This window comes from Pseudophryne corroboree, chromosome 2, assembly GCF_028390025.1.
Source record: "Pseudophryne corroboree isolate aPseCor3 chromosome 2, aPseCor3.hap2, whole genome shotgun sequence".
NCBI lineage: Eukaryota > Metazoa > Chordata > Amphibia > Anura > Myobatrachidae > Pseudophryne > Pseudophryne corroboree.
In genome coordinates, this window is record NC_086445.1 from 517,547,983 (window position 1) to 517,559,987 (window position 12,005).

At 48.4% G+C, this 12,005-nt stretch overlaps 1 protein-coding gene across 2 annotated transcripts in view; it reads left to right on the forward strand.

Moving 5' to 3' along the window:
* The window catches only part of YARS1 (tyrosyl-tRNA synthetase 1), a 160,796-nt gene that overhangs the window by 64,876 nt on the left and 83,915 nt on the right, over positions 1–12,005 (forward strand). The window lies entirely within an intron of this gene.

Genomic DNA, 12,005 nt, shown 5'->3' on the forward strand with positions numbered 1-12,005 from the left:
GCCAGAGCCCTGCAAAATGACCTCCAGCAAGCCACAAATGTGCATGTGTCTACTCAAACGATCAGAAACAGACTCTGAGGGCCCGACGTCCACAGGTGGGGATTGTGCTTACAGCCCAACACCCGTGCAGGACGTTTGGCATTTGCCAGAGAACACCAAGATTGGAAAATTCTTCACTGGCGCCCTGTGCTCTTCACAGATGAAAGCAGGTTCTCACTGAGCACATGTGACAGACGTGACAGAGTCTGGAGACGCCAAGGAGAACGTTCTGCTGCCTGCAACATCCTCCAGCATGACCAGTTTGGCAGTGGGTCAGTAATGGTGTGGGGTGGCATTTCTTTTCATGTGCTCGCCAGAGGTAGCCTGACTGCCATTAGGTACCGAGATGAGATCCTCAGACCCCTTGTGAGACCATATGCCGGTGCGGTTGGCCCCGGGTTCCTCCTAATGCAAGACAATGCTAGACCTCATGTGGCTGGAGTATGTCGGCAATTCCTGCAAGACGAAGGCATTGATGCTATGGACTGGCCCGCCCGTTCCCCAGACCTGAATTCAATTGATCACATCTGGGACATCATGTCTCGCTCCATCCACCAACGCCACGTTGCACCACAGGCTGTCCAGGAGTTGGCGGATGCTTTAGTCCAGGTCTGGGAGGAGATCCCTCAGGAGACCATCCGCCACCTCATCAGGAGCATGACCAGGCATTGTAGGGAGGTCATACAGGCACGTGGAGGCCACACACACTACTGAGCCTCATTTTGACTTGTTTTAAGGACATTACATCAAAGTTGGATCAGCCTGTAGTGTGTTTTTCCACTTTAATTTTGAGTGTGACTCCAAATCCAGACCTCCATGGGTTAATAAATTTGATTTCCATTGATAATTTCTCATACGTCCTAGAGGATGCTGGGGATGCTTCAAGAGCCAAGGGGTATAGACGGGATCCGCAGGAGACATGGGCATTTTAAGACTTTAAAAGGGGTGTGAACTGGCTCCTCCCTCTATGCCCCTCCTCCAGACTCCAGTTAGATTCTGTGCCCAGGGAGACTGGTCACACACAGGGGAGCTCTACTGAGTTTCTCTGAAAAAAGACTTATGTTAGGTTTTTTTATGTTCAGGGAGCTCTGCTGGCAACAGGCTCCCTGCTTCGTGTGACTGAGGGGAGAGAAGCAGGCCTACTTCTGTGAGTTCAAAGGCTCTGCTTCTTAGGCTACTGGACACCATTAGCTTCAGAGGGTCCGATCACTTGGTACGCCTACCTGCTCGTTCCCGGAGCCGCGCCGTCACCCCCTTGCAGAACCAGAAAAAAGAAGCCGGGTGAGTAAAAGAAGAATCGAAGACTTCAATGACGGCAGAAGACTTCAGGTCTTGAGGTACCGCGCAGCGGTCGCGCTGCGCGCCATGCTCCGACACACACAGCGGTACTAACAGGGGGGGGCGCCCTGGGCAGCATGTAGACCTGAAATAAACTGGTAAAAGTTATATGAAAAGTGCCTGGGCACTTAATATAGACCCCCGCCAGTATAAATGTGCTAAAATGAGCGGGACTGAAGCGTGCCGGTGAGGGGACGTGGCTTAGCCCTCACAGCTCTAACCGGCACCATTTTATCTTCACAGAAGCTGCAGAGACGCTGGCCCTGACCTCCACACTGCTGTACAAGTAACAGGGTGCAAAACGGGGGGGGGGGGCACGGTAACTTTGGTGCTATTATCTTTATTATTAAAGCGCTAACCGGTCTGAGGCATTGTATATAAAGTTTCAGTACCGGGATAGGCGCTGGGTTGTGAGCTGGCAAACTCCTTCTGTGTCTCTCTAACTGGCTTTGCTGTGGGTCTGCCCCCTATAGCCCCAGTGTGATTGTAGGTGTCGGTACGTGTGTGTCGACATGTCTGAGGCTGAGTGCTCTTCCCAGGAGGAAGCTGGAGTGGGGACAGAAAAGGCGGTGGGAGTAACCCTGTCGGCACCGCCGACTGCTGAGTGGGTAGATATGTTGAGTGTGTTGAATGCAAATGTGTCTTTATTAAATAAGAGGCTGGATAAATCTGAATCTCGGAACCAGACATGGAGAAAATCCATGGAGGACGTATCGTCACAAGTCCAGACCCCCTCTGGGTCACAGAAGCGTTCATTTACAAAGATAGCAGATACAGATACCGACACGGACTCTGACTCCAGTGTCGACTATAGTGATGCCAGATTGAATCCTAAACTGTCTAAGAGCATTCAGTACATGATTGTGGCGATAAAAGACGTATTGCATATCACGGAAAACCCTGCAGTTCCTGATACAAGGGTCTGTATGTAAAAAGGAAAGAAACCTGAGGTAACGTTTCCTCCCTCTCATGAACTGAATGCTCTTTTTGAAAAGGCTTGGGAAAATCCTGACAAAAAGTTACAGGTTCCCAAAAGAATTCCATTGGCATATCCGTTCCCCTCTGGGGACAGGAAAAAGTGGGAGTCAACCCCCACGCTGGACAAAGCTCTATCGCGTCTGTCCAAAAAGGTGGCGCTTCCGTCTCCTGACACGGCAGCCCTAAAGGATCCTGCGGATCGTAAGCAGGAAAATACACAAATCCATTTATGTCACTACAGATTCGCTACTCAGGCCTGCCGTTGCTTCGGCATGGGTGAGTAGCGCTATTGAAAAGTGGGCAGATAACTTGTCATCTGAGATAGATACCCTGGACAGGGATAGCGTGCTTTTGACTCTGGGTCATATCAGGGACGCTGCAGCATATTTAAAAGAAGCTGCAAGGGATATTGGCCTTTTGGGATCCAGGGCCATTGCCATGGCAGTCTCGGCTAGGAGGGCAATGTGGATTCATCAATGGAATGCTGATGCTGACTCTAAGAAGGCTATGGAGTCTCTACCGTTTAATGGTAGTGTCTTGTTTGGTGACTGCCTCATTGACCTGGTATCTACGGCTACCGCGGGTAAGTCACCATTTTTACCTTATGTTCCTGCACAACAAAAGAAAACGCCCCACTATCGGATGCAGTCCTTTCGGCCCAATAAATACAAAAAAGGACGAGGGTCCTCCTTCCTTGCTCCGAGAGGAAGAGGAAAGGGAAAAAGATCACAGGCTGTGGCAAGTTCCCAAGAGCAGAAGTCCTCTCCGGCTTCTACCAAATCCACCGCATGACGCTGGGGCTCCTCTGCGGGAGTCAGCATCGGTGGGGGCACGTCTCAAACTCTTCAGTCAGGTCTGGGTGCACTCGGACCTGGATCCTTGGATATTAGAGATAGTAACCCAGGGGTACAAATTAGAGTTTCAAGACGTGCCCGCTCACCGATTTTTCAAATCGGCCTTGCCAGCTTCTCTTCTAGAAAGGGAGGTAGTATGCACTGCAATACTAAAGCTGTGTCAAAATCAAGTCATTGTCACAGTACCCCCGTCACAACAGGGGGAGGGTTTTTATTAGAGTCTGTTCGTGGTCCCGAAGCCAGATGGCTCAGTCAGACTGATTCTGAACTTAAAATCCCTCAATTTCTTTCTAAAAAAAATTCAAATTCAAGATGGAATCTCTCCGAGCAGTGATCTCCAGTCTGGAGAAGGGGGATTTTATGGTGTCGGTCGACATAAAGGATGCCTACTTACACGTTCCCATATATCCTCCACATCAGGCATACTTGAGGTTTGCTGTTCAGGATTCTCATTACCAATTTCAGACGTTGCCGTTTGGTCTGTCCATGGCTCCAAGGATTTTCACCAAGGTTATGACGGAAATGATTATTCTCCTGCGCAAGCAGGGAATCACAATTATCCCGTACTTGGACGATCTCCTCATAAAGGTGAGATCCAGGGAGCAATTGCTGAAAAATGTTGTGCTCTCACTGACGATTCTGCAACAACATGGTTGGCTCCTAAACTTGTCAAAATCACAGTTGGTTCTGATGACACGGCTGTCGTTCCTGGGTATGATTCTGGATACAGAATTAGAGAGTTTTTCTTCCAGTGGAAAAGGCTCTGGAAATACAGAACATGGTAAAGCAGATTCTGAAACCAGCAAGAGTGTCAATTCTTCAATGCACTCGGTTGCTGGGGAAGATGGTGGCGGCCTACGAGGCCATTCCGTATGGCAGGTTCCACGCCAGGGTGTTTCAGTGGGACCTGTTGGACAAGTGGTCCGGGTCTCACCTGGACATGCACCGGAAAATAATCCTTTCTTCCAGGACCAGGATCTCCCTTCTCTGGTGGCTGCACAGTTCTCACCTTCTGGAGGGACGAAGGTTCGGGATTCAGGATTGGATCCTGGTGACCACAGATGCAAGTCTCCGAGGTTGGGGAGCAGTTACACAGGGGAGAAACTTTCAGGGAAAATGGTCAAGCCAGGATGTTTGTCTGCACATAAACATTCTGGAATTAAGGGCCATTTACAACGGCATTCTGCAAGCGGAACATCTTCTTCACGGTCTGCCCGTCTTGATTCAGTCAGACAACATAACAGCAGTGGCGTACATAAACCGCCAGGGCGGAACAAAGAGCAGAGCGGCGATGGCCGAGGCCACGAAGGTTCTTCGCTGGGCAGAGAGACATGCAAGCGCTCTATCAGCAGTCTTCATTCCAGGAGTGGACAACTGGGAAGCAGACTTCCTCAGCAGACACGATCTCCATCCAGGAGAGTGGGGTCTTCATCAAGAGGTCTTTGCAGAAGTGACAAGTCGTTGGGGATTTCCTCAAATAGACATGATGGTGTCCCGCCTTAACAAGAAACTTCAGAGATACTGTTCCAGGTCGAGGGACCCTCAAGCAATAGCGGTGGACGCCCTAGTGACACCGTGGGTGTTTTCCGTCGGTCCATGTGTTCCCTCCACTTCCACTCATTCCGAAGGTGATAAAGATTGTAAGAAGATCAAGGGTTCAGGCGATACTCAATGTTCCGGATTGACCAAAGAGGGCCTGGTATCCAGATCTTCAGGAGTTGCTCATAGAAGATCCCTGGCCTCTTCCTCTCTGGGAGGACCTGTTACAACAAGGACCGTGTGTGTATCAAGAATTACCGCGGCTGCGTTTGACAGCATGGCGGTTGAACGCCAAATCCTAGCCTGAAAGGGTATTCCCAGTGAAGTAATTCCCACACTTCTTCAAGCTAGAAAAGAAGTAGCGGCAAAGCATTACCACCGCATTTGGAGGAAATGTGTGTCTTGGTGTGAATCCAAGAAGGCTCCTACGGAAGAATTTCAGCTGGGGCGTTTGCTCCATTTTTTGCAAGCAGGTGTGGATGCGGGCCTAAAGTTAGGCTCTATTAAAGTGCAGATTTCAGCCTTATCAATCTTCTTTCAGAAAGAATTGGCCTCCCTACCGGAAGTTCAGACCTTCGTGAAGGGTGTGCTACACATCCAACCTCCATTTGTGCCCCCTGTGGCACCGTGGGATCTTAATGTGGTATTGCAGTTCCTGCAATCTCATTGGTTTGAACCTTTACGTAAGGTTGAGTTAAAAGTCATGTTGTTGGCCTTGGCGGCTTTGTCTCACAAAAGCCCCTGCTTAATCTTCCATGCTGATAGAGCGGAGTTGAGAACTCGTCAGCAATTTCTACCAAAAGTGGTTTCATCATTTCACGTAAACCAGCCTATTGTGGTGCCAGTGGCTACTGATGCCTTGATGGAGTCGAAGTCTCTCGATGTGGTCAGATCTTTGAAAATCTATGTCGCCAGAACGGCGCAGATTAGAAAAACAGAGGCTCTGTTTGTCCTGTGGGCTCCCAACAAGATTGGGGCTCCTGCTTCCAAGCAGACTATTGCGCGCTGGATCTGTTATACGATTTAGCAGGCTCATTCTACGGCAGGATTGCCGTTACCGAAATCGGTAAAAGCCCATTCTACCAGAAAGGTGGGCTCATCCTGGATGGCTGCCCGAGGGGTCTCGGCATTATAGCTTTGCCGAGCTGCTACTTGGTCGGGTTCAAAGTGCGAAGTTTTACAAGTTTGATACCCTGGCTGAGGAGGACCTCTTGTTTGGTCAATCGGTGCTGCAGAGTCATCCGCACTCTCCCACCCGTTGTAGAGCTTTGGTATAAACCCCATGGTTCTTGAAGCATCCCCAGCATCCTCTAGGACGTATGAGAAAATAGGATTTTAATACCTACCGGTAAATCCTTTTCTCTTAGTCCGTAGAGGATGCTTGGCGCCCGTCCCAGTGCGGGCTGTATCTGCAGTTTGGTTACGGTTACACTTATGTTGAGTTAAGTTCAGTCAGTCTGTGGCTGATGTTGGTCATGCCGTTGCATGCGTTGTTGTTGAATGCCATGTTGTACGGCGTGTTTGAGGTGTGAGCTGGTATGTATCTCACCTTAGTTTAATAATTAAATAAATTATTTTCCTCAATGTCCGTCTCCCTGGGCACAGTTCCTATAACTGGAGTCTGGAGGAGGGGCATAGAGGGAGGAGCCAGTTCACACCCCTTTTAAAGTCTTAAAGTGCCCATGTCTCCTGCGGATCCCGTCTATACCCCCTGGTTCTTGAAGCATCCCCAGCATTCTCTACAGACTAAGAGAAAAGGATTTACCGGTAGGTATTAAAATCCTATTTTTTGTGATTTTGTTGTCAGCACATTCAATTATATAAAGAACAAAGTATTTAATAAGAATATTTAATTCGTTCAGATCTAGGATGTGTTGTTTAAGTGTTCCCTTTATTTTTTTGAGCAGTGTATTTCTCAGGCTACTGGGGGAAAGTCTGTTTTCCTACCGTTGCCCGCACCAGTTTCAAAACAGAAATACGCTGAACTGGCGTTCAAATCCTTTAGTTCTCAGTCCTTTCGAGGCCGTGCTAAAGGAATACCCGTACAGCATAGACGTGTTGGAGAACGTAGTTTTCATCAAACCACTAATCGTCGTCAAGCCAAAAAGCCAACTGACAAACTAGTGGCATCACAGGCTTCCAGCCCATCTCGGATCTTCAGTTGTGGGAGCACATGTTTCAGACATCCACAGTTGAGTGGATTCGCACTTTAGTGTTCAGAGGCACAAAGAAGAGTTCGATGGTCTACCACCAATGCAGTTTTTCAAGACAGATCTGCCAGTGTCAGCAGACAAAAAGGCAGTTCAGCAGACCGTTATTCAGTCTCTAGTAGACATCAGTTTCAATGCTGGTACCAGTATACCGGCAAGGTCAGGGTCTAAGCCGTATGGCTCAGCCAGACCGATATTGAACCTATAAGGGCTCAATCAGGACGTCACTTACTAAAGATTCAAGATGGAATCCCTGCGGTCAGTGATTGCAGGTTTAGACCCATTGAAATTCATGATTTCGCTAGATCTCAAAGGTGCGTACTTACACATCCAATTTGGCGTACTTATGGTTGGCATTACAATTAAACCATTATCAATTTTAGGCACTACCGTTTGGCCTCTCATCAGCGCCTCACGTATTCACAAAACTGATGTCCGTAATGATTGCTTATCTCGGGTATCTGGGAGTGATCATTCCGTAATGAGACGAAGCCGTGATGAGAAGGTTGTCTAAACAAATGCGCCTTCAGAATGCCTTACTAACGTACAATGTACTAGTTCAGCACGGTTAGATTGTCAACTTCAAGGGGGGGGGGGGGGGATCGAGCCTGGTTCCCGTCTCAAAGGATTCAATTTCTAGGCATGATTCTGGATAGAGTGGATGAACGCATTTACCTGCCAGAACAGAAAGCATCTGGTACAGTTAGTGCTCAAACCACGGACAGTCTCGATGCACTTTGTGCGTTCTACTGTTGGGAAAGATGGTGGCGTCTTTCGAAGCACTCCAGTTCGGAAGATTTCACTCACGTCTTTTTCAGCTAGATCTTCTAGCACAGTGGTCAGGCTCTCCTCTACAAATTCATCAGATTGTGCGGTTGTCGCCGAGGGCCAGAGTATCACTACTCTGGTGGCTCCACATACAAAATCATCGCGGGAAGACAGTTCAGAGTCTGGTATTGGATAATTCTGCTGACTGTCGCAAGTCTCAGAGGTTGGGGGAGCAGTGGTCCTACATTGTCCGCTTCAGGGTCTATGGTCAGACCAAAAAAGATTACTGTCAATAAATGTCCTGGAACTCAGGGCAATTTACAACACTCTGCATCAGGCAGTTCACATACTCCAGTCTCAGCCTGTTCAGGTTCAGTCGGTCAACGCGACGGCAGTTACATACATTAAGAAATGAGGAAATCAAGGTCACATGGCCATGCCAGAAGTTGCTCGAACTCTCAGTTGGGCTGAGCATCACCAAGTGATATTATTGGCAGTGTTCATTCCTGGAGTGGGCAACTAGGAAGCAGATTATCTCAGTCGTCAGGATTTTCATCCAATATGGGCTTTACATCCAGCAGTGTTTCAGATGCAAGTCCAGCGGTGGGGTTACCCACAGGTGGATCTAATGGCATCTCGCCAAAATCATCAGACACCCAAGTATGTGTCCAGAACAATAGAACCAAAGGCAGTGGCAGTGGATGCTCTCACAATAGTGTGGCCGTACAGCCTCTTGTATCGTTTTCCACCATTTCCGCTGCTTCCTCGGTTGCTAAAGCGGATCAAAAAAGTCTACTACTGTCATACTAGTGGCGTCTCATTGGCCTCTGAGAGCGTGGTTCTAGGATATCTGCAGTCTACTTGCAGACGATCCGTGGCTGCTTCCGCTATGTCCAGACCTTCTGCAACAGGGTCCGTTTCTTTACCCCGATTTAGCGCAGCTGCGTTTGACGTGGTGGCTGTCTAAACTGCTCTCTTAAGACGAGAGGGCATTCCGGAGTCTGTTATACCAACCATGTTACGTGCTAGGAAGCCGGTTACATCAGCTCATTTATCACAGGATTTGGCGAGCTTATAATGGTTGGTGTGAATCTTGGAAGTTTCCGACATCTTTCAAGTTCTCCCGTCTTTTGCTATTTTCACAGGCGGGGTTTGATTGAGCACTACGTTTAGCAACACTAAACGTGCAGGTTTCTGCTTTGTCAATTTTCTTTCGGCGCCGTTTGGTTCTTTTGCCAACAGTGCAGACGTTACTGCAAGCTGTCCTTAGAGTTTAACCTCAGTTTATACAACCTACAACTCCATGGAACTTAAATCTAGTTTTAGACCTTTTGCAGTCATCAACTTTTGAACCCTTGCAACAAGTGGATGTTAAGTTTCTATCATGGTAAACAGTTTCTCTATTAGCCTTAGCGTCAGCAAGGCGTGTTTCTACAATAGGTGCGTTGTCATGCAAACCACCATATGTGGTGTTTCATGATGACAGAGCGGATCTTCGGACGAATCCCGCTTTTCTACCAAAGGTAGTATCATCTTTTCACATCAATCGACCAATCGTAGTTCTTATTTTTTTCAGAAGGTTCAGGAACTCCAGTTACTTTTGTATGTGGTTCATGCGCTTCACATTTATGTAGCTCGAACATCAACAGTATGTCAAACAGTTACATTGGTTGTTCTCTATAATGCAGTCACGATAAGTTGGCCAGCTTCCAAACAGACCTTGGCTAGATGGATTAAGCTGACCATTCGACAACCTTACTTTCATGCTAGTCTACAACCGCCTGCTCCACTTTCAGTATATTCCACGCATTCTGTGGGAACATCGTGGAGCTTCCACAACACAACTTTGCAGTGCAGCTACATGGTCGTCAGTGCACATGTCTATGCACTGTTACAAATTTAATAATTCTTCAGCATCTAGCTTTGGCCGTCAACTGTTACAGGTGCCAACCAGCTCTCCCGCCCTAGGGAGAAACTTTGGTACGTCTCAAGTGTACTCCAGTGACCCCTAGTGGATGAAAAATAAACATTTTGGTACTTACCAGGTAAATCCTTTTTCTTTGAATCCATAGGGGTCACTGGACGCCCGCTCAGAGCAGTTTCACCTGTAATTCTCCATTGTTCATCCTCTCTTTCTCTTACGTCCTAGAGGATGCTGGGGACTCCGTAAGGACCATGGGGATAGACGGGCTCCGCAGGAGACATGGGCACTTTAAGAAAGACTTTAGATCTGGTGTGCACTGGCTCCTCCCTCTATGCCCCTCCTCCAGACCTCAGTTTGATACTGTGCCCAGTGGAGACTGGGTGCTTTTCAGAGAGCTCTCCTGAGCTTTCTGACAGAAAGTATATTTGTTAGGTTTTTTATATTCAGGGAGCCTGCTGGCAACAGACTCCCTGCATTGAGGGACTGAGGGGAGAGAAGCAGACCTACTTCTGTGAGTTTCAAGGCTCTGCTTCTTAGGCTACTGGACACCATTAGCTCCAGAGGGAGTCAGAACACAGGTCTCACCCTGGAGTTCGTCCCGGAGCCGCGCCGCCGTCCTCCTCACAGAGCCGGAAGATGGAAGCCTGGTGAGTATGAGAAGAAAAGAAGACTTCAGAGGCGGCAGAAGACTTCATGATCTTCACTGAGGTAACGCACAGCAGTGCAGCTGTGCGCCATTGCTCCCACACACCTCACACACGGCAGTCACTGTAAGGGTGCAGGGCGCAGGGGGGGGCGCCCGGGGCAGCAATATAAACCTCATTTCTGGCAAAAGAGATATATATACAGCTAGGCACTGTATATATAAAGAGCTCCCACCAGTTTTTATTATATTTAAGCGGGATAGAAGCCCACCGCCGAGGGGGCGGGGCTTCTCCCTCAGCACTCACCAGCGCCATTTTCTCCACAGCACAGCTGAGAGGAAGCTCCCCGGATTCTCCCCTGCTTATCCACGGTGAAAGGGGGTTTCAGAGAAGAGGGGGGCACATAATTGGCAGCTAATAATAGTATTACAGCGCTACTGGGTAAACACATTGTGTGTTTTTTCCTGGGGTATTGGCGCTGGGTGTGTGCTGGCATAATCTCTCTCTGTCTCTCCAAAGGGCCTTGTGGGGGAACTGTCTTCAGATAAGAGGATTCCCTGAGTGTGTGGTGTGTCGGTACGTGTGTGTCGACATGTCTGAGGTAAAAGGCTCTTCTAAGGAGGAGATGGAGCAAATGTGTGTGTGTGGTGTCTCCGTCGACAACGCCAACACCTGATATGTGGAATTAAGTGCTGAGGTAAATTTATTGCACAAAAGATCAGAGAACAGACAGGGAATCTACCCATGTCTGTCCCTATGTCGCAGGGACCTTCAGAGTCTCAAAACGCCCACTATCCAAAATAATAGACACTGATACCGACACGGAGTCTGACTCCAGTGTCGACTACGATGATGCAAAGTTACAGCCAAAACTGGCAGAAAAGTATTCAATATATGATTATTGTAATAAAAGATGTTTTGCATATCACTGATGACCCATCTGTTCCTGACACGAGGGTACACATGTTTAAGGGGAAGAAAGCTGAGATAATATTTCCCCCCTCTCATGAACAAAATTAATTGTGTGAAAAAGAGAGGGAATCTCCAGACAAGAAACTGCAGTTTCCCAAAAGAATTCTCATGGCATATCCTTTTCCCTGCTAGGGCCAGGGTACGATGGGCATCCTCCCCCTAGGGTGGACAAGGCGTTGACACATTTACTCAAAAGGTAGCGCTGACATACCAAGATACAGCTACCCTCAGGGATCCTGCAGATAGCATGCAGAAAAGTACTTTGAAGTCCACTTACACACATTCTGGTACATTACTCAGACCGGCGATTGTGTCGGCATGGGTTTATAGCGCTGTAGCAGCGTGGACAGATACCTTATCAGCGGAGATTGAAACCCTAGATAAGGATACCATGTTATTGACCCTAGGATATATATATAAGATGCTGTCTTATATATAAGACATGCTCAAAAAGACATTGGTCTACTGGTTTCTAGAGTCAACGCTATATCAATTTCTGCTAGACGTGTCCTGTGGAACATGCAATGGACAGGTGATGCCGACTACAAGAGGCATATGGAGGTTTTACCTTACAAGGGTGAGGAATTGTGTGGAGAAGGGCTCTCGGACCTGGTCTCCACAGCAGTGGCGGAACTAGCGAGCGGTGGGCCCATGTGCGAGAAAATGCTTTGGGCCCCCCCCCCCCCCCCCCCCCAATCTAAGTCCACCGCCTCACCCCTGGAGAGGATCTGGTGAGGGG